Raw genomic sequence first — 26,494 nt, 5'->3', positions numbered from 1 at the left:
CCTTTTACTTAGGCAGTGTCATTCTCAATCGCTTCGCCATTAGTTTGGTCCTAATAAACTTCAAAGCTTGGTCCCGATTAGCGGATAATCCCATGGGCTTTGATGATCCAGAAAAAGCTTTTAGGTCAGCTCAATTACTACCTTATGCAGTTGAAATTCAGATTAAAGAGGAAGTCAGCATCCATGAAAGGACACGACAATTCTCCCTGGAAGTGAAAGTTAAAAGAGGACAAAAATTGAAAAACCCTGATGCTTATATTCATCTAAATGCTTCTCTCCAACAGCAAGGGTTAGGGGTAAACCCAACACCATTAGTCAACATAGAACATGACACCATTCCAATAGGGGTGGATAACAGCGACTTAAAGAGTATTACTCTAGCCGCTGGCACCATTATTGGAATGGCGGTTGATGACCGACATTTCTCCATTGATTTAGGAAATGAACTGTTAGGACAAATCCCCAAGGACAGTTTTGACAGTGACAGTGATGACAATACAACACCAGACAGGATTTTCACCTGGCATGGGGGGAACTTCCTGGTGTACACTTCCTGCCCTTATGGTAAGGAAGATGTGACTTGTGACTTCAGGAGGGATGAGGTGATTTTCCGGGTCCATTTTTATTTTTTATTTATTTATTTGCATTTATAAAGCGCACAAAACTGCCCTGGGGCATCGTGGCGCTGTTACAGCAGACTTAGTCTTGAACACAAACATAGGAATATGTTTACAGATGAAAACCGAGTTACAGAGTACGTTTCACATTGGTAATAAACATTGAGCTTAGAGGTTATGCTATGCTGTGGTTACAATGCAAGCATGAATGTGCATGTGGAGGACTTTAGCGGAATAGGAGGGTTTTGAGGTTTTTACGGAAGGTGTGGTATGATTTTTCGTTCCTTAGTGAGGTAGGTAAGGAGTTCCAGTTTTTTGGTGCGAGGTGTTGGAAGCTGGTTCCTCCCGCCCTGGATCTTTGAAACGTGGGGACATCAATCATGTTGGTGCAGTGAGCTCTGGTGGTCTGATGGAGGCTTTCGGTGTGATTCTTTCTGCGAGATAGGGTGGGGCATCCAGGGAGAGGCATTTATGGGTGATGGTCATGGCTTTGAAAAGTATGCGTTCTTTCACGGGTAGCCAGTGAGCATCTTTCCTTGCTTGCGAGATGTGTTCTCTTTTTGGAATGGACAGCGCTGCCCGGAGCGCGTTGTTTTGCGTGATTTGGAGTTTTTTTTAGGTTGTGGGCGGAGGTGCCTAGGGGTTGGTGCTCCATGAGGGCTGCCTTTCCCACCTGAAGCCTCCAGTCCAAATCAGCACTCTGACCAGGGACCTCTCCACCCAGCTGGAGGAGGCCGCTGAGATAGCCAAACCAGAAGTCTTTCCAGGCTTCAGGCAGATGGTGGAAGAGAGAGTCAACCTAGCTGATGCCTGTGTGACTCTGGAACAGAAGCAAAAGTTGAAACAAGTTTTCTTGGATTTCCAAGATCTCTTTGCGGTAGACTCATATGACTGTGGTCGCACCGACATCCACACAGCAACAATTCCCACGGACCCTGGAATGACTCCAGTGTTTGTGAAGCAATATCGTTTGCCTCTCGCATCCATGGAGTCCCTTACTGAAATAATTAAGAACCTTGAGTCCCGGAGAATAATCCGTCCAGTACACAGCACCTTCAATAATCCGGTGCTGGGAATATTGAAGCCAAACGGCCAGTGGAGACTCTGCGCTGACCTTAGGGAGCTCAATAAACTGGTCCATACTTCCCGATGGCCTCTGCCCTACATTGACCAAGGGCTGGCACAGATTCAGGGGTCACAAGTATTCACAGCAATAGACCTGACCAATGGATTCTGGACCGTGCCTGTCAGTAGGGAGGACCAATACAAACTGGCTTTTACCTTTGGGGGCCAGCAGAACACAAGGACCCAGACTCCCTTCGGATACCTCAACTCCGGCAATGAATTCAACATTTTCCTACATAAGGCCATGCCCGACCTGGGTGCGAGGGGTAACCTGGCTTATGTAGATGCTGTCCTCATCAAAGGTTCATCTGTGGAGGAACACATAGCGGAGATCCGTTATGTTCTGACACAGTTGAGGGCCGCCGGAGCAAAACTTTCCTTTCAGAAAGCACAGTGGTGTAGAACCCGTGTTAATTTCTTGGGGCATGAGATTACTCCTCAGGGTCTCTGTCCCCAAGAAATGAAAGTGGAAGCACTTCAGAAACTGAAGGAACCCACAACTCTGCGGGAACTAAGGAGCCTCCTTGGACTGACTAATTACAGGAGAAAGTTCGTTGAGGGCTACGCAGAGATCACCAGACCCATGATTCATCTCTTGAAGGGGGGGGGGGGTCAAGTGGGAATGGGGTCCAGAACAATCCGAGGCAGTAAGACAACTCAAGAGAAGCCTCTCACAAGTGCCTTGCCTAGCTTACCCTGTCAGAAACAAGGAGTTCTTCCTGGAGACAGGGTTTTCTAATATGTGCTTGACGGCTGTATTATACCGAAAGCATCACAAGGTCAATAATGTAATCTCCTATGCGAGCAAAACTTTATCCTCTGTGGAGGAAAAATTCAACGATTGTGAGAAGGCACTCCTGGCAACGGTGTGGGCATTGAAGAATTACCGCCCGTTTATCCAGGGGGAACACATCATAGTGGAGACTCCACACCAGCCTCTGCAATATCTCCAAAGTGACAGAATCTGGGCCGAAAATGTGAGTAATTCCTGAATTACTTCCTGGATTCTGTCAATGCAAGGCTTTCCTGTGGAGGTCAGATATGGCTAAAACAAGTAGTCCCCTCGCGCAAGGTCTGGCTGACTTGCATGATTGTGCCAGAGAAAACTGTCTCAAGGATGAAAGTCTAAAAATCAAGGACAACATGGAGGCATACCTTAATTCCCCACTCAAAGTCTTTGAAGAAGACAAGTGTGAGGGAATGCGCACTGTCTATGTGGATGGATGCTCTTACCATGTTGACAAGAACGGGGAGAAAGAACTGGTGGCCGGCGTAGGGAATGCATGGGTGAATGAGTCCCCAGAACCCTCCGCTGGATACAAAATTGGTCCCCGACGTAGTCAGGTGGCAGAATTGTTGGCTGTGCATCAGGCCATCGTCACTGCTGTCCAACATCAACTCCACGAACTGGTCATAATCACAGATTCGGATTATGTACGGAACGGGTTCGTGGAGCACCTGGTTAATTGGAAAACCAGAGGCATGTTATGTGCTAATAACAAACCCTTGAAACATGGGAAGTTAATCCAAAACATTGATGATCTGGTCACCTCGAATGGGATGACCATCTACTGGAAAAAGATCATGGGTCATTCCAAAGTAGAGGGACCAGACAAAACTGGAAATGACTTAGCTGATCAGCTGGCCAAAACCAGGGCCATCCAAGGGGATCTAATAGAAATAGAGTCCCTGTTGGGGGAAATCCAGGTCACGGCTATCACTAGATCCCAGACAAATGCTCACAATGATCTTTCAACTGCACAATGGAGTAAGGAGACCCCTGATGCTGATTTGATTACAGCTCAGAAGGGGGATCCAATAATTGGTAAGTTTGACCAACACATTGAGGACCCTGAGAACGTTCCCCTGACGGATACCGATTACATTGGGAAAGAGGACCTAAGAGTGTTGATGAAATGTCCAAAAAGGTTGCAATTCCAAGACGGTTTGTTGGTAAGGAAATCCCAAGCTGGCCATGATCAGTGGGTGGTCCCCACCTCATTCCGAAGCCTGATGTTAAGTCACGCCCATGATGCGGCCACCGCCGGTTATAGGGGGTTTCACACAACACTTGAAATCTTAAGAGAGGTTGCATACTGGCCACACATGGGGCAGGACCTCAACCAATACTTGAAGGGGTGTCTTGTGTGTGCACAATTTCAGCCATCTTCCCTCACACACCATGCGCCTCTCCAAAAGAGGGGGATGGCACTGCCATGGTCAGATTTGCAAATCGACTTTGTCGGCCCTGTAATTTGCTTGTCTAGAGGAAACAAGTACATGTTGACCGTCACATGATTGTTTACCAAGTGGGTGGAATGTCTCCTGACCCCAAACTGCAAGGCAGAAACAGCAGCTGCCCTGATGATTAACCACATCTTTTCCCGTTTTAGTCTACCTCAAAGGATTGAGTCAGACAGGGGTAGCCACTTCACCAGTGAAGTAATGACAAAGATGTGGGAGATACTGGGGATCAAAAGGAAGCTACATATTGCTTACAGGCCAGCTTCTTCTGGAGCAGTGGAGAGATACAACCAAACCATTGTGAGCATCTTAAAAAAGTTTGTGGCAGATTCTGGGCCAAGTTGGGATATCCGACTACCTCTGGTCCTAATGGCCATCAGATCTACCCCTTCATCTGCAACTAAAATGTCACCATTTGAGTTGATGACTGGACGCAAGATGGTGCTTCCCCAGCATTTGCTCTACAGAACCCAAAAGCAAACGTTGATAAATGCCTCCACAACTCATGAGTATGTGGAGAATTTAAGGAAACAAATCCAACATGCTTTTGCCTATGCTCAGCGGAATCTAGAAAGATCAGCTGATAGCATGAAGACCCACTATGACCTGAAAACCACCAGGAAAGTTAACGAGGTGGGGGACCGGGTCTATCTATACAATTTTGAAAGAAACCAGGCCAAACAGCGAACATTTTTGCCTACGTGGAAGGGACCGTTTGAAATTATAGACAAAATCTCCCCTGTAGCCTATAAGATCCGCATCCCCAAAGGTAGTCTGGACGGAAGGGGAAAACAAGTGGGTCCATATTAATCAGCTAAAGTGTGGCCATCCCCTTCAGCCTGGAGGAGAGAGACAATAGCCCCTTGCGGTTGAATGGGGTATGTTCATTTTGAGTGTGGACTGTAAACAGAGAGCTGCCTGTGAGCAGAGACATGTGATCCCTGACCCACCCAGCTTCAAGGGGCGGGCCAGACTTGAGTGTGGATTCCTATTGCAGCAAATATAGATTTTATAGAAACAGTGATAACTTATTGTAACCAAATGACAGGAATGTACAACTTTGGGATTCTTAGTATGAAAAATGCCCTCACGATGTGAGTCCAAATTCCAATTTCCACGGTGTTCTAGGACCGAACCCCGCTATTTATCAATATTCCAGACACTGTGTTTATGCTAGAGACATGGACATTTACTGGGATATGTGTAGAAGGGGGTGTACATTTGTGTAATTTTTGATGAAAATCCAATATTGCAAAACCAGTCAAAAAGCGCAAACTGTTGTCATTTTTGAATGCAAGCCCCCAGGAACATCAGAGTTGGAACAGAGACTACCTTATGTGACATATAATGTGTACATGTAATTTCAACAAATTGTGTATCTGGAAAATATGTATTTGGATCAGAAATAGATTTGTGTGCACATTGACAAGGGGAGTGTCTTTCTGTAAGCCATAAAGATGAAACACAACCCAGCTCCCCAATCAAGGGAGAGGGGAGAACCGGGCCAATGACAAGTTGAGAGGGGCAGGCTCAGTTATGCTACGCACACACCCACTTTCTAAACACATAAAAGGAGACCGTGCAGGACGTGTGGGGACATTCAATTCCATTTCCTTGCAGAGCACGCTGACCGACGACTTCACATCCAGAGATCCAGCACTTAGACTTCCAAGCAAGACAGAGACCAGAACCTAGAACTCTGGTTTCAGAACTTAAAGCAAAGGCCTAAACCACAAGCTGAGTTCTCTTCAGCAGGCCTCCAAACCAACCAAACTATGCAACAGCCGGGCGAGCTGTTTGAATCCTTTGCCAAGAACTTTTGCCAGAACCAGAGATCCAGACCGCTGTGCAGTGCCGCTAGCAGACCCAGACCAGATCGCTGTGAAGCGCTGTGCGCAGAACCAGTCCAAGTGGCGAGAGGACCACAGCCAATCCTGACCCGATCCATGACGAAGTTGCATTCCTGTCCAAAATATAGTGTGAGTACCCAGCTAGGACTGTGCCAGAACTAATCTCTTAGTTTAAAATAATCTAATCCAAAATATTTTGACCTAATTAGAACTGCCTCCTAGAAATCGTGTCATTCTGTCATTCTAAAGCCTCCAAAACTGTTATTTGTGATTCTGAGTTTGACTTTTTCTTTTGAGAATCTACATTCATGAAATCATCCGTATCTCTTGAACCGTTTGTGATAGAAGCAAAACTTTCATCGTAAAGCTGAGATTCTAGGCTTTCCAACGAACCTAGAACCGACTTCCGATTTACGTACTCGCAAACATTACCGCGATTTGCAATTTGGCCTGATTTCTTCACCTGTAAAAAGATAGCCGCTTTTGCTTGAACTGCTAAAATTCGTTTGCAACCTAATAACATCCCTGAATCTTTGTTAGGGCTGACCTGAACTGATTTAAAGTGTCTACCACTCACCCTGAACCTCCTACAGGGAATTAAAATCAATTTTAGCATCATTTCACTTCATTGCCACCACATTCAAAGCATTTTGGGCCTGTGTTTTAAAATCATACTTGTTGTTCTCTAAGCTTGCTAGGGGGGAACTGCATTTCGTATTGCATGTTTGTTGGGATTCTTGAAGACTGTGTTTTCTCCTTCCATTTCTTACATTGCATAGGTGGAGGGGGGTGAATTGCCAGAGAAAATGTGATTATATTATCTTTTGCTAAAATCATATCAAGTTATTTCTGTACTGCATTTCATTTCATTGCTTTTCCCTTGAAACCATAAAAGTGTTTTCGCTGCCTTATCCATCCTATACCAACTCCTCATTGATTGTAAAGAAGTGTGCTAGTGTCAGATTACCCATTGTTGATCAACATTATATTCATAAGTGTGATATCAATTATTAATGTATTATAAAAGTGTGATATATATATATTGTTTAATTTTTCAAATAAAACCTTTTTAATTTGCGAAACAAACCTACTTCTTGGCTCAGTGGGGTCAGGGGTATTCTAAGAGAGGGGTGTGATATAAGGGTTGTCATCCAGAGTACATGAACTAGACATAAAAATATATCAATAAGGGTTTCCATCAGCATCCCAGACTAGGCATTGACTTAGCTGTAGTGTTGAATTGAATCCGCTTGCAATATTCAAGGGTGTTTTTTTAAATAAGTAGTACACGCTTGTCGAGCCCTACTGCTATGAGGGGAAATTCCATACCAAGCCAACTCAAACTAATGGTACTCATCAAATGTCCAAAAGAAATAGTCCTTAGTACAAACCCTACTTAATATCTGGCCCTACCACTTACAAAAATGTAACCAAAATATAGAACTTAGCAATAGCCTCTATCCTTGGGTTTTGCTAGATTCAACAACTTTTATCTCTTTCCAGAGAAGGTTTTAAAAGTTCTTCAGTGTCGTCTTCCAGACTCTCAGCGGATTTTGAATGGCCAGTCTTAAATCTTTATGCACTTCTGCCACATTCCTTCTTTACATGGAAGAAGGGTCTCCTTAATATCATGCCACCATTTCGAACTTGGTGTATGATAATGTCCTTTTTTTGGGTTTGGGCACTTGAACCCTCCAGAATCTCTCAGTTCCCAGTCTTGCTTGATATGTTTTATATTTCCAGGCATCCCCAAAGCACTTTTAGCCCTCTAATAGGCTTGCTTTAGCTAGTACTTGGCTGGGCATCTGCCTGTTCGGGTTTTCCTGCCTCCATTAAACTTTTCGGCTTTCCCAGCCTTAAAAATCAAAGTCTCTCTTTCCAGGGCTCCCCAAATACTTTTGGCCCTTTGTATGGCTTACCTTAGCAGGGCCTCCATTGGCAATTGCCTGTTCAGGCTTTCCTGTCTCCCTTAATGTTTTTGCTTCACCAGCCTTGGATACAATTCTTTGCACCACTCAGCTGTGTTAGTTCTTCAGGAGCGTATGCTCCCCTTGCTTGCCTCTGCTCAGCAGCTGATGCACTTCACTTGCGGGGATTGGGGATCTGAGCTCTCTGCCGGGGTCTGGTCTTAAAGTCTGTTAACTAGCCTCAGGCCCACAACACCTATGTGTTTGTGCCACTCGGCGAGATGGTCTCTTCAGTCTCTATCCCTCTCACTCGACTTAGGCTTCATTGCCGTCCAGGACAACAGTCATACAGTGTCTTGCTAGCTATCAGCTTACTCCCCATGCTACTGCCGGCTTTGTGGTCAAGCATGGCTACACACCCCCAGGATTTCCTAACCTCCGGAGCTCGCCTCTGCAGGGAATTCTCTCTCATTCATTCCAAGTTCCTCATTCATTTTTGTACAACATCACAAACAAAATGGGCGTGCTATTCCTCTTTGACTGTGGAGCTCAGGTGAGATCTAGCATTTCCTGAAGCCTAAGAGATTGAAGAAATGTCACTACCAGGAGAATCCAAAACAGAAGTAACAACAACCTTTCAGATTGCCATGTAGGAAGACAATGTATTCTGGACAGGGAGTTCCTTACAGGAATGGGAGTCATTTACCCCAAGAGAGGAGTCACTCCCAGCGAAGTCCAACTTTCCTAGACCCCTAGGGAGGGTCTTGCCTAGCACGCTCACCTCACTAGCCTCAAACAGGGTGGCTCCTGTTTGGGTAGTAGGGACGAATAGTCCAGATTCCTCACAAGGCCCTTTCTTTTCCTTTGGTTTGTCTGTCTTGTGGCAGGTTTGGACAGTGGTTGTCTGTTCGTCTCTGCTCTGTTATGTTCTTGTATAATACTAGGGAAGGGAGGCATTGAATTGCACTTGGGCCTTCTCACAAATTGGACAGACACACTTCCAAAATCCCTAATGCTCAGGATCTTTGATGATATGGGTTTGTAGCTTTAGTAAATAAAGGTACAAAATTATATTTTTTCAGCTTCCACAGAACACTAAGTTTGGATATGGAAACGCTTTATTTGTCTTGAATACAAAAATTGCTTCCAAGTTATACAGTTAGCACAAATCATGGACTTAAAAGTTGGAATTTGCAAACTATGACTGTTGATTATTTATAATACAACTCTTACCATTCACCATGATGGTTAGAGCTGATGGGAACTGTTGTCAAAAATACTTCGAGAGAAATGGATTCTAATTGAATATCGCTAATTAGTGTAGTGACAAGAAAGGCCCTCCCTAATGATGAGGTATGTTTTCATTATTTTAGCTATGATGTCCATCCTGGAAATGTTGGGGTTTTATAACACTGAGCAACAGCATATTCCCTGGACATATATTGTTCATCTTGTCTTTTTAGGCAACTAGCCACGCTGTGACCCAGAGCACAGCTTGCCATAATCACTGACTCCATTATTTTCATCACTCGATATTTCATTTTAAATATTGTACACATGGATTAAAGACCCATTCAAAAAAAGCGTGTAGTCTACTTGATACATTTTTTTATGTATTAAACATTTATGGAAATTACTTTATATTTCCTAAATCCATTCTTTACCACAGATGCAGGCAGTCACCAAACACCCATTAGGGAGTTGATTGGCAACTTCAGTCAATTCGATATCTGTGGGTGCACCGCACTAATTGGTTTCAAGGGACACCATAGCATAGAGTTTGAAGGCACTGGTATGATGGCAGCTGGTACCAGAGGATAGGGATACAGTCTATTATGCCGGACACATCATTATCCACTATGCACCTGTTCAAGGCAATTTCTAAAGGGGATGCCAGTGGAGTCACTTAAATCACTTATATCTTGGTGTACTCTGCTGTAAGAGCAGTTTCAGGTGGTCTACCGTTAGACATGGCAGCCATTGCTGTGAAACATCCCTTTCAAACAAGTTGTTGGATTTGGTGTTCATCAACAAGTGTACTGTACAGTAGAGCAGTAGAGTTCCTCTGTTTGTGTGTTGTGTTGTTTTTAGGACTCACAAACATGTTCCACACATTCAATATGTAGTAGAAAACAGAAAAGATTATACTTCTTGTTGGCATGCAGGTGCAATGTCCAAAACATGAAAAGAGGTACAGGCTGCGTAAATTCTATTTGCATGGAGAGCTGCCCCTTTTAGTGTCAGGATTTTTGACATTTGTTTAGCATTTCTTTCCACACGTGAATTGCACTTAGTTTTGACACATTTTTATAGAAAATTATCTGCGCAAAAGAGTCTGGCAATTATATTTAGAGTTTAGGCCCATGTCACTTCAATGGTTTCTTATTGTAGGAATATGGGCTCCAAATTTTAACAGCATTATAGCATTCATATGTTAGCGTGGGTTTGAACTTCAACTGGGAACCAGGGTGTGAAACTCATTTCTGGACTCAAAAGTGTGAGTCTCAGGCAGAATTAAATGGATGCTAATGCACACAGCACATGCTTGAAATTGCATTTTGATCCATGATGCTACTTCAATGAACTGAACTGCACTCAATATAATACTAACATAAATTAACATACTAATTAACCCAACGGCATATGTAACAGATTCCCATGATAACATTTAGTGCAAATTAGTTAATGAAATAAGCTAAATTCAGACCGATGAAATGCATGATGCTCTGAAAATGGGAAGAAAAATGGACTTCAGACGTGCAGGCTGTGGTAAAATGAAAAATGTGACGTTCCGTTCTGCTGAAACAAAGCTTTGTTTTGAAGCAGGAGCACAAGAGAAAAGTTTCATTTTTCTACAGCAATGCAGTTAGTACAATGAGGAAAACACAAAGAGGCAGATTGGGTGATTCTTAGTGGGATGATCTGGTGAATGCGAGGTCTTTCTAGATTGACAAAGGGGTTTGTTAAAAAGGGATTTGAGACAGAGTAGGAGGCAGTTCCTCTTTGGGTGCAGGGTTCCTCTTTGGGTGCCCAGCCAGCACTCTGCTCCTTCGTGAAAGGAGCAGAGTGCTGGCTGGGCAGACAGAGTTCAGTGCTGGCAAGCAGATTGATGCTGAACTTGTCCTTATCTGGGTTGACCATGTGCGAGGCAGGCAGAAAGACTGGGGAATATATTTCCCTGCCAAATTGAGTCGGAAATACTGCCAGCAAATCTAGGTAAATATGAGTAAGAAAAATGGTGGTCTCCTGGTTATCTCGCTTGGAAGTTAGTGAAGTAATTACTGTGACACTTTATTCCATACGAATTGGTTCGTTTTTATTAGTGGTGGTTGTACTTGCATTGAGTTTTACATAAATATGAGGTTAAGTGAGGGACTGGTGATGTGAATGATAACAGGTAGCTAAGGTTAAGCAATTCACTTCATTTTAGGTGCTGTATTAAGGATTCTGTTTTTAACGTGCATGTAATAATGTGTTTATATTTCTCAGTCTTACTGTGTTTTTTTAAAGTGTATTTCTCTTGCCAAGTTTCACGAGGCCAAAAACAGTTGGCAGGGCTTTTCACAGATAAAACACTGAAAAGCTATTACAAGAAGAAATGTACTTGCACTGTCAAGTGAAATGTGGGCATAAGTGTCTCTCTGTGTAATTTACATAATTCTTTTTTTTACGATAAAGAAAAACAGATTAAAAAAGTAACTTAGTCTCATGATATTCATTCCACATTCAGTACCTTTTATTGGACATGCATAAGGAGACAGAGGTGTGTTAAGAAATATCTCAAAGTAAAGTAGCCGCCGTGAGCTGTTTATCGAGAGAGGTTAAATGAATGTGCAGTATTTCAATTGTGTGTTTTACAAATGGTGAAACTTAGCCAAAAGGGCCTGGTGTGGTATTGTACATAAGGTACCACAGGAGGGCATGAGCCATCTATTCAGAGTGTATCAAGTACAGTATTTTGTTTGTTGTTAGTGACCCTGGTAAAAATATTAATTAGGCAGTATGCTGAAATTAGCCTCCCCACTACAAAAATACCCCAACAGATTACCACAATATATTGCCAAGGACTATAAAATACCACAATAATACAAAGAAATATCAGAAGGTAATAGATATAACCCCAAAATATATCCAACATATTTGATGCGTTGGCCAGGAAACTTTAAAACAGTTACTCAGCGTGGCCTTGCATTCCAAAGCATAAACATATTGTGCACTCATTCATTGAATTAGTGCTCTGAGGTAGTGAAATACTGTGTGCTCATTTGACTTTCATTATAATGCCATTAACAATAGTGTCACCATGCCCCAGATAAAGGCTGAGTTTTCTAAATTGTCAAATTATTTCGAGGCAAAGCTTTATGCCCATGCAGTTTGGTCCTCAGAAAATGTGACAATATAAAAGACAGAATTACCACAGAGGTAGAACAGGAGGCATTTGAAAACCTTTTTGATGAAGGAAGCATTGTGCAGTTGTGCTTTCTTAGGCTATTCCGAGCACCAGAATGCAAGGAGGTGAAAAACTGCATCAACCGACTAATGCCCAAAATTGTGGTTCCTGCTACACAATTCCATAAAAATGCAAGGGAATTACAGTGAAGTTATTAGCAAGTTACAATGCAGTTTGGACAATGAATGTGATCAGGTGCAGCAGTTAAAAGCAGAATTTAAACAGAGGGAATTCGACATGGATTGCAAGCTAAATACAGCAATCTGGCTGCTCAATAGGAGAGAAAAACAATTTAATGCGAGTGAGCAAGAATTAACCCACTTAAAAGTAATTTTAGATGAAATAAGAAAAGACAAATATGTTGCTATTTCGGAAATACAAACCCTTAAAGAAGATAACAGGGAGAAAGATGGAGAAGTCCATGCTATGGAACAGGAGCTATTTAAATTACTGGAAGAAAATGACAAAAAAGACCAAAGCGCTTAATTAGAACCAGACAGAAATCGATGAATTACAAGCAATAATCAATAAGGTCAGAGATGAGAATTCTGATCATTGTCATGAGGCAGAACAGCTTCTTGGACAGTGCAAGAACTTTAGAACAGCAAATATTTTGTCTCAAGTTTCAGGAAATGCGACAAGGCACTACAATCAACAGAACTGAACTCAATCACAGCCATGGCCACAAACAAAATGTACCAACAGCTGTCCCTGTGGCAGACCTGGTTATAACCCAATGTTGGGGTCCACATCACCGGCAAATACTCGCACACATTCCTGCCCACAAAAGAACAGGAATGAGCGGCAAAATGACACAGACCAGAATGCACCATGAAGTCCTATAAAAACTATTAAATCAAGGCTTTGATTAAACCTTTCAAAAAGGGAGGCTATTGTTGCATGGAAGACCATTTAGAAACTCTTCACAATATATTTAAAGCCCTCCAGATACCTAGCAAAAAATATAGACCGTACTTTCACCTAACCCTAGATTCAGCAGCTGCTAGTGTCATTCTTGGTCTCAATGAACAGGAACATTTGTCATGGGAGGATTTGGAGAAGAGGTTAGATATAAATTCCCAACTTAACCAGCCTATACAGGATGCCAAAAAAGCAGCTCATATTATGACAGCAAAGTCAGATATGTGATGTAGTCAATAGATTCAAAATTTCAAAAGAACATTTTCACACTTTGACCCTAACTACGTAGAATTTAAGACTCATACTTTTATGGTCTCCAAAAAGAAATTGCATCCCAGTTAATTCATGAATTTGACAGAGAGAAATCACTAGAATGGATAATGGAACAGGGGACCAAACTGTATGAAGTGATATTTGGTTACAGAGAGGAGGGGCCTAAAAATAGTGAGACAAAACCAAAGTATAATGAACCCACAGCAGCGATTTTGGAGGTAAAATCTGTAAAGATGCTGCTATAATCAGCCCAAACTCAGGCAAGAAACAACATAACATCTAGCCAAAGGGCCTGCCTCCACAGAGGACATAACCCCAAATTCCTATGTTTCAATCCTTTCATCTCAGCAATGGGGATCCTTATATTAGCCCCAGATATGTGGGTAATTCTCCCAGAGCGGGATTTCGCCACGATATGCCAGGCCTAAATAACAATCAAAATCAAATGTAAAATGGCCCATACCAGACACTAGGGGCCCAGAGTAGATTTGACCCTAAAACAATGGTATTTGGCCAATGAGAAAGACTAAGATATGTGGATAGATTCATTGGGAATAGAAACCAGCATAGGGGACAATTCCCACCAAAATGAAAGACAAAATATGAATTATGTCCCTCGCCAATATAACCAATCACCACCACCAGCGACCATGGTCAAAGGATGGTCATTCCGCTTTCTCCACTTCCTGTGTTACATGAATTCAGAGGTAACACAAATAGAAATCAATCTCCTGAGAGGTACCAGAACAGGCCTAATCAGGGTGAGTTTAATTACAACCGGCTCAGGCAACAAAGAGAGGAATCCAGAGACATGGACAGGTTTCAATGCTTAGAGGCCGAAGTCAAAATGTTGTCTGAACAGATAGGAAAGTTATGTGCAGTTCAAAAGCAACAGCCAAGTAGAGGTACAGAATGTCATAGGAGTTACCTTGTGCGTTTTGACAATAAGTGACTAGCTAATAATCTCTGCAGTGATGAAAACACACATGCCTATGAATCACCTTTGAATAACGGTTCTGAATTGTTTAATGACTTAAAAATAAGAACATGAATGAAAGTGAGACTGAGCATTTAAACACACACAGAGTTGAACCACAGGTTAGAGTTGAACCAGACTAATCAGGTGTGTGAAAATCAAACACAAGGTGAAGTTAGAATCAACAGATTATTCTCAATTGATAGTCATTGACACCCATACAGAGGAAACAGTAGCTCAAAAGGAGGGTGCAGGTCAGTGACCTGGGGAGTATTTTGAACCATGGATAATCCAAAAGACAGAAATGACAGACTCCATGCAAAACACAGATAAGTGTCATGTGGCAGAAGTTGACAGGCTGTCACGTGACATTTGTGAAAACACCCAGTCAAATGATTGCAATGTAGAAATAACTGGCGAGGACCCAGACAATGAGAAAAGTACAATATCAAATTGGGGTGTGAACACTAGTGGTCCCAAGTCAGAGGGGCGGTCAGTGGCTACACTCCAAATCAGTTATGAGCCCAGGAGAATAGAAAAAGAAATTAAAATTGGAGTGGGCAGAAAGGAGGGTAAGATGTCATTTCAAATGTCCATTTGCCTACCAAAGAGTAAAAAAGAGCTAAGGAAAGTAAGTCCTGAAATCATCAAAAAAATACAGTTTGTATGTGTACCAGAAGAGGTTGAAGATAGGTACTATGCTCCTATTACTACTGAAGAAAAATGTAATGCATTTGCAATGATTGATACAGGTACCCAAGAAACAATAATGTTAAAAGAACTAGTAAAAGGTATCAATGAAGGGAGATCCCCACAAAATCATATAAAGGTGAGACAAAATGAAGGCCCGGTGCACAATTTAAATGGGGAAGAAATACCTATCGAAGGTTCACTGAGGTTGACATAAAGATAGGGAAGCATCGGATGAGACAAGAAGTGTCGATCACATCCATTAATAAAATAATCTTTCTCATGGAGACAAATTGCCTGGAGAGGTTGTTGCCCCTCATTGATGGGGTAAATTGAGTATTGCGGCCCTTAGCTAAAAAGCCATTGAGACCCAAGAAAATAATGACACATAGCAACAGTGTAAAAGAATGTCACACCGTTGCTAAATCAGAAAGTGCAGTGGAAGTATATCTTCAGAATGGCTGTGTGCCCAGCGTCACTGTCATTCTCATCTGTCAGGATGAAAAGCGAGGAGAAAAGGAGAAGCAGTCTCAGGAGATTTATTTGGAATGGAAAAACAAAATGGCAAACAGATAGTTAAAAACACATTGCGTTTTTATCTAAATGAAGAAAAATGCAAACCAAATGTCACTCCAGAGGTAAATAAAGAAAAGCACATTTCAACAATCTCAGAAATACACATGGGAGATGGGCAGCCATGGATTCCTATCCATGTAAATGGGTATCCTGAAATGATTGAAGCACTTTGGCGCTTGAACATGAAAGAAGTTCCATTAATGAAAAGGTACTTCAGCAAATCATTGAAGGGAGATGCTAAAGTTCAGAATAAATAATCAATACATTTTTGGTCTAGATGACTAAGAATTGTAGGAAAGTGCATGTTAAAGATTACAAATTGGCCCTAAGAGTATTCATCACAATGTGGGGATCATGAGCAGGACACAAAATAAATTCTATTTGGCAAATGGCATCATGCACAGGATGTGTATGGTATTAAAAAGAAAGGGGTTGGACGCTATTAGATATTATGAATCAAAAGGTTTGGTCCAGGTTGGGTGGAGCTGCACCTGAATTTGACGACAAAGGACATGCTTACAATTGTGCCCAAATCAAACCATATGCAGTCGAACTGCAGGTAAAAAAGGATGTTACCATTCCTGCATTCACCAGACAATTAACAGTAGCATTAAAATACAGAAAGGGACAACAGATAAAACATCCTGATGCATTTGTATTCCTAAGTGAATCCATGAGGCAACAAGGTTTAGAATGCAAATATACACCACTGATAGAGATTGGGGTTGGACCCATTCAAATACTGGTGGACAATAAAGGGTGTCGAGACATGTATTTGGAAGACAATTCAGCAATAGGAATGGCAATTCAGAAGTCTTGCTCCACTACCGATTTCAGTAACCCAGTGATTGGGAACATTCCTGATAGCAATGTGACTGCACAGGGTGAGTTGCCAGAATCATTTGATTCTAAGCCTAAAGGAATCTTTAAAGTCCAGTCTGTATACCCTTATGAGCCAAGTGAAATAGTGTGCTGTCATAAAGATAATTGTATCTTATTCGAAATAAGTGAATCTAAAAGAGAAAAGCAGCATATTGAAATGGAGGTGAATATTCCAAAATATTTGAGTATTGCGAACATCCAAAGAGAGACTACCACACAATTAAAGGAAAGTACAGATGGTCCTCCTTTGGAGGACTTCCCAGAGTTTTCTAAAATGGTAGAGGAGAAAATTGAAGCTGCAGATGCTTGCCAAGTGAAGAAGAAAAAGATCAATTGAGAAAAATATTTATGGAACTCAAACAGGTTTTTGACAAAGATGCCTATGATTGTGGATGACAGATTTGCATGTTCCCACACTATCAGAAGGACATGGTAGGGAGCCAGTATTTGTGCGACAATATAGGCTACCCCTGGCATGTTTGGAATCACTAGCTGAAATAATCAAAAATCTAGAATCTAGTGGAATCATTAAGCCTAGTCATAGTACATCAAATACCCCTATATAAGGCGTGCTAAAACCTAATGGCCAATGGCGTTTTTGTGCAGATCTGCAAGAATTAAACAAAAAGGTACCTGTTTCAAGGTGGCCCCTTCTATGTATTGATCAGGGTCTTGCACAGGTGCATGGGTCATAGGCGTTTATCACATTAGACCTTACAGCTGGATACTGGTGTGTGCCACTAGCTGAAGATATTCAAAATGTGCTTGCATTTTCATTTGACAAATCACAATATGCATGGTCCCGGACCCTTTAGGGTATGTCAATAGTGGGAGTGAGTTTGGGATATTCCTGAGCAAGGCATTCCAGGATGCAGCTGAAAGGGGGACAATAGTTTATGAAGATGATGTGCTAATCAAAAATGAAGATCTGAAAAGCCACTTCACATGTGCTCAGTCAGCTACAGAAGGCTGGGGCAAAAGTATCTCTACAGAAAGCACAGTGGTGTAGAAAAAAGATAAACTTCCTAGGTCATGAGGTAACAGAATGTGGTTTAAACCCACACAAGAAAAAGGTGAGGGCGATTCATAAACTAAAAGATCCCACTAATTTGAAAAGTTTAAAGAGTGTGTAAGGAATGACAAATTGAAACAGGAAGTTTATTGAGAATTATGCATAGATTACACAACCTTTAATGAATTACTGAAGCACCCTGGAAATGGGAAAAGGAACAAAATGAGACGGTAGTCAGGCTAAAATAGTGTCTAATGAAAGCACCTTGTTTGGCATATCCATTGACAAATCAGGATTTCTTGCAATGCATGTCAGCAGTCTTGTATCAAAAACATGAGCAAATAACACCATTGCATATACAAGCAAAGCATTGTCACAGGTAGAGACCACATTTTGTTAATGTGAAAAAGAAATTCTGACCACTGGCTGGGCATTACAACATTGTTGCCCCATAATTCAAGGGAGCGGTTGATTGTTGAAACAAATCACCAACCTCTGCAATTTAAGAAAATCATGTCAGGGAATTTGACCCAGTCAAGAATGACTTCCTATACATTAGGACCTCAGGGATTGCCTGTAGAAGTCGAACATGGACAACATAAAAAAAGCTCAGTTACTCAAGGATTAGCAGAGTTGCATGATTGCACAGCTGTATGTGCGCCAGATAACACAGAGCTAGAAACAAGTTTGAATGAATTTGAGCAATCCCCAAACAAGACATTCAATGAAGAAACATGTAAAGATTTACCAAATGTGTATCTAGATGGATGTACATACCATAAAAATGATACAGAACGAGAACTCATAGCGGGAATAGGAAACATATGGTTTAAATGTGACAACATACCAAGAGAAAGCATGAGGATAAGTCCCAAAAGTAGTCAAGTGGCAAAATTGGATTCTATTTATAAGGCAATATCTACAGCAGTAGAAAATGAACTCAAAGAAATAGTTCTAGTAACTGATTCTGATTATGCACAGAATAGTTCTGTGGAGTATTTACCTTGCTGGAAAGTGAAAGGCATGCCCACCTAAAACAAGAAGCCACTTAAACATGCAAGATGATTCAAGCTATAGACAAGCTTGTGTCAGAAAATGATCTGATAATCCATTCGAGGACAATATGTGGTCATTTGAAAATGCCAGGTGAGGATAAGGAAGGAAATGATGAGGCAGATCAATTACCCAAAATTGGAGCTGTAATGGGGAGATATTTCCTATTGAACACCTGCTTGGTGAAATACAGGTAGATGCAATAACATGCTCCAAGACTCCAAAAGCAGTTTAACAGCCTATAGCACAATGGAGTTTTGATACTCCAGATCAAGACTTGATGAAAGCACAAAAGGAAGACCTTATTCTAGCCCTATTTTATAACCATTTGCTAGACGCAGAACAAAATCCTCTGACTGAAGGGGACTGCAACGGGAAAGACGAATGCAGAGTGCTATTAATAAACAAATAGAGCACTATTATTATCTTGATTTTGGTTTATATAAACCTTTACAACATTTTTCAGACAAAAAAAACAATAAAAGATTACAACGATTACAAAAGTACAAAAACGTTTTTGTATAAAAACAGTAACAAACGTACATACATATTTACACATTAATACACTTGAGTACAAATACAGCTAAAATTACCAATAACAGATAAAAACATATTGTCTGAGCTTCCTAAAGAATATTATCAAGCCAAAGCTGCACATACCAAAGTTTAACATTTCTTACCGATTACATTAAAATACTTTGATGAAACATAGACAATGTCATACCAAATCACATATAATTCTCAAATATTAGTTAATATTTATCTTTAAAATCGTGGAATTACCGTGGAGCATTTCATACCACAAGTTAGCTCTGTTCACATTAGAGATGTTATTTACAAACACTGCAAAATATTCAAAACTTTGTTTCAGGAGTTCCGGAATAATAAATGCATTAATGATTCGATAACCCCATTTTCATTGGCAAAACTTGATTTCCGCATCATTTCTATTTCTAATGTTCTGGATTTCAAGAGTGTTTAGAACATTAAAGCGAAATCTCATAGTCAGATTTCTAAAAACTCTAGATGGATATTTTACTATATATTTCTCGGGAGCAGGTTTCCACTTCCAAAAATATATTGCTTGAGAATACAAATAAGAGTTGAGAATTACCACATTATTATCCAACCAATCTGCAGCTTTTAGTAGTTCTTTCACTTTACACAGATTCCTAATAAGGATCTCTAATGTCAAACCTAGATCACATAATATTTTGTCACATTCTCTTTTAAGATCACATATAAATACCCCTTCTAGGTCTGTTCCCAGAAAATAATACAGCGTATTTACATCAGACACAAGACATTTGCGTAATAATGATAGCTTCTTCCAATACATAATACTCTTTAAAGAGGGCAGGCCCAGCTCATATCGTAATAATTCCATTGGTATACATTTCGGAATGTGTCTTAAGACCTTTCGCCACACTTTAGCTTCAATTGTTTTCAAAAAAGGTACTAAATCTTCTGAATATAACTCAAAACCATACGACAAGCGTGGAATTGCCTTTGTATGATAAAATAGTATACATGGGGTTAAAGTAAATCTCCCATATCTTCTCTCCACTATTTTCATCTGGTTGGCGATAACAGAAGCTCTTAATTTAAGATTATTTCTTATAAAACGAAGTGTGTGTGTGTGTGTGTGTGTGGTGGTGTAGGTATAACCCAAGTATTTCAACACAGATTGATTTTTTAGCTTTACACCACCACAAGAGAACGAAAAAGAATCTTTTGTACCTGTATAGAATATTACTGTTTTGTTTGGATTTATCAATAATTTTCTATCTACTATGAAGTCTTCAAATGCTGCTATCATTCTTTGTAGGCCAACCTTTGTTCCATCAAATACGAGGAAATCATCTGCATACGCGATCCATTTAATTGTGATCTTACCTAATTTTGGTGAGGCTAAACCACTATGGTCCAAAAACATACCTGCCTTGGATACATAAAGATTAAACAGCGTAGCTGCCAATCTGCAACCTTGTCTTAAAGCATTATGAGTCATAATTTGGTCAAACAATAAGCCTCTAGTATTGAGTCGCACCCTCATTACTGTATTCGAATATAAGGCTATTATCAGCTCTAATGAGCTTTTTTCAATGCCCATATCAAATAGCGTCTTCCATAGGATATTCCTATCAACCACGTCGAACACCATGGATAGGTCCATTGAGGCTAGGTATAAGGGTTGCTTATCTTTCACTCTAGCCTTACTCTGTACATTTGCTACAACTGCACCACCCATGTCTGTACCCATGGCCTGTCTAAAACCTATTTGTTTTATGCCCAATATGTTGTTAGCTTTTATCCATATATTCAGTTCCTCTAGAACTATAGCTGCAAATATCTTAGATTTAACATCTGACAACATAATTGGTCGATAAGTCAGTGGGTTTAGACAATTTCCTTTTTTATATATTAGTATAACGTGTGACATTTTCCAAGATTTTGGGATTTTCGTCTCACTCATAATGGGCGTATAAATACAGTTCAATAGACCAGCCCACATCGCTACATTGTGTTTCATTGTGACATATGAGAGGTTGTTAGAGAATTATATTACAAGACGGACTGATGATTAGAGAATCTGTGCCAGGCCAAATCGAATGGGTAGTGCCTATGTCATTTCTGTTATTGATGTTACATCATGAACCACTATGCCATAACTGCAGGACACAGAGGTTCACAAAAAACATTGGAGATTTTAAAAGATTACACCTATTGGCCACACATGTCCCAAGATGTTGAGCTCTAGACCAGAGGGTGCTTAGTATGCACACAGTTTCAACCTGTGTCACCGGCTAAAAGAGCACTGTTGATGAAAAGGGGCTTGACACTCATATGGTCTGATTTACAAGTGAATCATGTCTGGCCCGTAAGAAGATCCGCAAGGGAGAAACAGGTGAATGCTGACAGTAACTTTTCTAATGTCCAAATGGGTGGAGTGCAATCCAGCTCCAGACTGCAGTGCGCATACAGCAGCCATTTTACTTGCAAATCATATTTTTTTCAAGATTTGGTTTACCTCAAAGAATAGTCAGACCGTAGGAGTCATTTCACTAGTGCATTGATGACAAAAATATGGCAAATATTGTGTGTGAAGAGAAAGCTACACATTTCTTAACGGCCTACCTCTTCAGGGGAAGTGGAACGGTGTAACAGATTGATGGCTAATATGTTGAACAAGTATGTAGATGAAGCAGGATATAGTTGGGATTTGCAGCTTCCATTGGTACTAATGGCTATTACGTTGATGCCCTCTAAATCAACAAATCTCCAGCGCCCATTAAATATTGACAGGAAGGAAAATCGTTCTACCACAACCCTTACTTTACAGAACAAATATACCAGTGCTTATAAATTCATCCACAATTCATGAATATGTGGAGGAATTGAGAAAGCACTTGCAATATGCATTTGCATTGGCACAGCAAAATTTGGAAAATGCTGCTGATGGTGCAAAGACATATTATGATAGGAAGGCATCTGTGAGAGAATATGAAATAGGGGATCAGATTTACGAGTTTAATTTCGGGAAGGGGAAACATAAAAACTCTACATTCCTTGCAAGGGCCATATAGAATTGCAGATAAGGTTTAACCTGTGGTATACAGAATTGCTAAAAAGGAGGGAGAATTAACAGTGGAACAGTTTGTTCATGTTAATCAAAACAAACCTTTTCACCCGAAAAATGAAGTGAAAAGACTAGAGCGAATTAAAACTAGCATGGAGTAGATGCATAAAAATAAAATTGCGTTGGATAGGTGGATAGGTGTAAATAATGCAAAGATGTCAAAAGAAGATTTAAAGGGGTAACAGAATAAACAGAGTAAGATATATCAAGGTAGTGAACACAAATTCAATTGAGTAAGCAAATAAGAGAAAGGAATGTTGTGTTTGATACTGTTAGCTGAAAGATACCATGTGATATTAGTGTGCTTAATTCATGTTGTTTTCAGTTAATCATTGGATGTATAGCATGTTATTTGGCATAATCTACATTTGTGTGCATAACTGAATTTCATTTCAGATATCCCAGTGAGAAGGGAAAAGTAAAAGGTTTGATATGCTTGATACTTAAGTTTTCTTTTCTTTTTACTCTAGAAAAATAGTTTTCCCCGTCAGCGCCGGATCCTTGGAGTGACGGATTCCTGGAGGATACCACTGCATTTGATTCCCCTGGAAAGCCCACTGGACTGAAGAAGGGGCTGAATATGATGATTACAAAAGATGTGGAGATGATGACCCCAAAAGAAGTCCTGTGAAGTGTCGGAATGGAGGAGTTCCACCACAAATGATTTCCTGTGTGAATTTTTTATTATCACAGACTATTGTATTACAGACTATTGTTTACAAAGACTTTTTTTATTACAGACTATTTTGATCACAAATTAATTCTCATCACAAACTGTTTTTTTAAAACTGGTTTTTACATTTAACTGAAGCCAATAGCACAGTTTTTTGGATTTATGTTTTCTGAAAATGAGAATACTTTCCTTTTTGTTTTTTAAAGATTTTGTTTCTTTATTTTGCTCCAGACTCCTAATTATTTTGCTCAAGACTAGAAATGTGTACATATTATTTCTCGTGTGTGAATTTTGCCATTCGCATATTATTTAATTTCGAATAATAAGATTCAGTTGGGAGAAGAACATCTGTGTTTGTCTTCCTGCAGTGATTTCTGGTTATATCCCAGCAGGAAAAAAGGAGGCAGTGTAGGAGTATGGGCTCCGACTTTAACAGAATTGCAGCATTAATATGTTAGCGTGGGTTTGAACTTCAACTGGGGGCCAGGGTGTGAAACTCATTTCTGGACTCAAGTGATTCTCAGGCAGAATTAAATAGATGCTAATGCACAGAGCACATGCTTGAAATTGCATTTTGATCCATGATGCTGGTTCAATTAACTGAACTGCATGACTATAATAATAACATAAATTAACATACTAATTAACCCAACCCCAGTTAATATGTAACAGATTCCCATAACATTAGGTGCAAATTAGTTTATTAAATAAGCTGAAGGCAGACTGAAGGAAATGCATGATGCTCTGAAAATGGGAAGAAAAATGTACTTTAGACGTGCAGGCTGGATTTGCGCTGTGTGGTAAGCTGAAACATGTGAAGTTCCATTCTGCTGAAACATAGCTTTGATTTGAAGCAGGAAGCTCAAGAGAAACATGTTTCATTTTTCTACAGCAAGGCAGTGTTAGTACAATGAGGAAAACACAAAGAGGCAGATTGTGTGACTCTTAGTGGGATGATCTGGTCAAGGCGAGGTGTCTTTCTAGATTGACAAAGGGTTTGTTCAAAAGGGTTTTGAGACAGAGTAGGAGGCAGTTCCTCTTTGGCGCTCGGAGATAACGGAGCAGATTGCTGGCTGGGCAGACAGAGTTCAGTGCTGGCAAGCTGATTGATGCTGAAACTATCCTTATCTGACCCTGTGCGAGGCAGGCAGAAAGACCCGGGAAAATGTCCCTGCCAAATTGAGTCGGAAATACAGACAGCAAATCTAGTCAAATATGAGGTTAAGTGAGGGGCTGATGATGTGAATGATAACAGGTACAGATAATCATGGTACTGAGACAGCCCTCTTGGATTTACAATCATACATTATTAGTATCATTGAAGAAGGTAATGCACCGTTACTCCTATTATTGGACCTTTCCTCAGCCTTTGATTTGATTGACCACACACTATTGTTGGACAGATTAATTGTGATAGGGAAATGTACATGTCACTCTGCCAATTGGTTTAAATCCTTTTTAGGACTTAGAATGGCCGTAGTGGTCAAAGGAAATGCCTCTTCGAAAAAATAGTATTTGATATGTGGAGTGCCACAGGGCTCATGCCTATCTCCATTATTGTTCAGTGTGTTGTCTAAACAATAGGATATCTAGGGTGCACTGGGGGGGACAAGTTCTCCTTGGAAAAAGAAATCCTTTGCGGAGTCCCCCAAGGGGCTAGCATGTCACCACTGCTATTTAACCTCTACTTGAGGTACCTATGCCTTGTTCTCGACCATATCAACACCTATTTCACAAACTATGCTGATGACACGCAGCTGGTGTTTGAACTAAGTGGCGACTATCTGAAAGATAGTGAGCAACTAAGCATGATATATAACAACGTTGAACAATAGATGGACTCAAATTGGATGTGCCTCAACGGGACAAAAATGGAGCTCATGATATTCGGCTCATCCTCAGCCCGAGCAAAGCTATCTCCCTCCTACACATGCTTCCAGATTAAAGATACAACCATACCGGTCTTAGGTAAGGTTAAAACCCTTGGCATGCTTCTGGAAGCATCTCTGGGGGCGGACGCCCAAGTACAGTACATAAGAAAAAAACTGTGCTTACCATCTCCGACTAATAAAAGCTATCAGACCCTTTATATCAGAGGACAACTGCGCGACCATAGCAAGAGCTACCATCATGTCGCGCCTTGACTATGGCAACGCCCTAGTCCTGGGTGCCTCCAAGCAGTGTCTACAAAGCTACCAAGTTGTACAGAACAACGCGGTAAGAATTGTCAAGCTCAAATCTAGAACCAAGCATATCAGCAGCTCCAGAAGGGAGCTCCATTGGCTGAAAATCGAAGACCGTGTGCAATTCAAGTCCTTAACCATTGTACATAGATGTATTTATGGAAAAGCCCCAACCTACCTTAAAAAGAGGATTAAAACATATGTTTCAAATAGAACATTGAGATCGTCCCAACTTGGTAAAATCGCAGCGGCCCCACACAAACTCAAAAGCGGCTTAGGCAGAGCCTTTCCGACCCTTGCAGCCAGTCTCTGGAATAGTCTTCCGGATCATTTAAGATTGGAAACCAACTACACCTGTTTTCGCAAACTGGTAAACACCCACATCTTCAAATAAATTGCCCCTCAGTCTATCCCCAGCCAGAGTAAACTTATGTAGTACTCCCGTCCTCATTGTATAATTCCTGTTACTGTTTGTCCTTCGTGTCTGTGTTTCTGCGCCCGAGGCTTGCGAGCTACCGGCGCAGTATAAATAGTAAAAATATTAAAATAAAATAAATAAACCCCTATGCGACTTGCTCAGAACTCTGGGTGTCCGGTTTGTGAACTGCACAGATGACACCGTTTTTGAGCTTTCTGGTCTGTATAGGGATGATGTGTATAGAGACAATGTTTTGCTTGAAGCCATACGAAGAATGATCATGGTAATCTCCTTGGCTCTAAATGAAGAACAAACTGAGATGCTGATCATAGGCACCCAACAAAGACTAAAAAAGCTAGATGGTCAGTACACATGTTTTAAGATGAATGGCAATGATATCACAGTGTCTAAACATGTTAAAACTCTGGGAGCCTTTTTTGACTCCCAGTTATCTTTTAAGAGGCACGTTTCAAATTTGAAATCATCATGCGCCTTTTACGAAAATGTACTCTTGCAAAATCGTCCGTATCTGTCAGAGACGAACAGAGCCATGATTGCAGGTGCAATCATATAGACAAAACTGGACTACTGCAATAGCCTCTTGATGGGTACATCCAAGACAAATATAAAAAAATATGCAAGTAATTCAAAATGGAGCAGTCCGTGCACTGAGACGATGCTCCCAGATCTCGTCTGCTAGAAGGAAGCTGCATTGGCTTCCTGTTGAGCAGCAAATTAAATCCAAAGGGGCAATTTTGGTATACAAATGCCTATCAGGCAAGGCACCCTGCTACCCGTAATCCTATAATAGAAACTACCACATTCAATTAATTTGTCTAAATTATTACTCAATGGCCATGTCATACATGCTCACAGGACCAATGGAAACATGATAGACAGTGGGTTCATCTCATAACAGTAATCATTCAATGAATGCATTAAGGATACCATTTCTAATATGCAGGATGAAATTACACATATTATACCCTCCCATTTGAAACACA

The sequence above is a fragment of the Ambystoma mexicanum genome, chromosome 14 (assembly GCF_040938575.1).
Source record: "Ambystoma mexicanum isolate Mex_15411 chromosome 14, UKY_AmexF1_1, whole genome shotgun sequence".
NCBI classification, from domain to species: domain Eukaryota; kingdom Metazoa; phylum Chordata; class Amphibia; order Caudata; family Ambystomatidae; genus Ambystoma; species Ambystoma mexicanum.
This window is presented reverse-complemented; position numbering follows the sequence as displayed.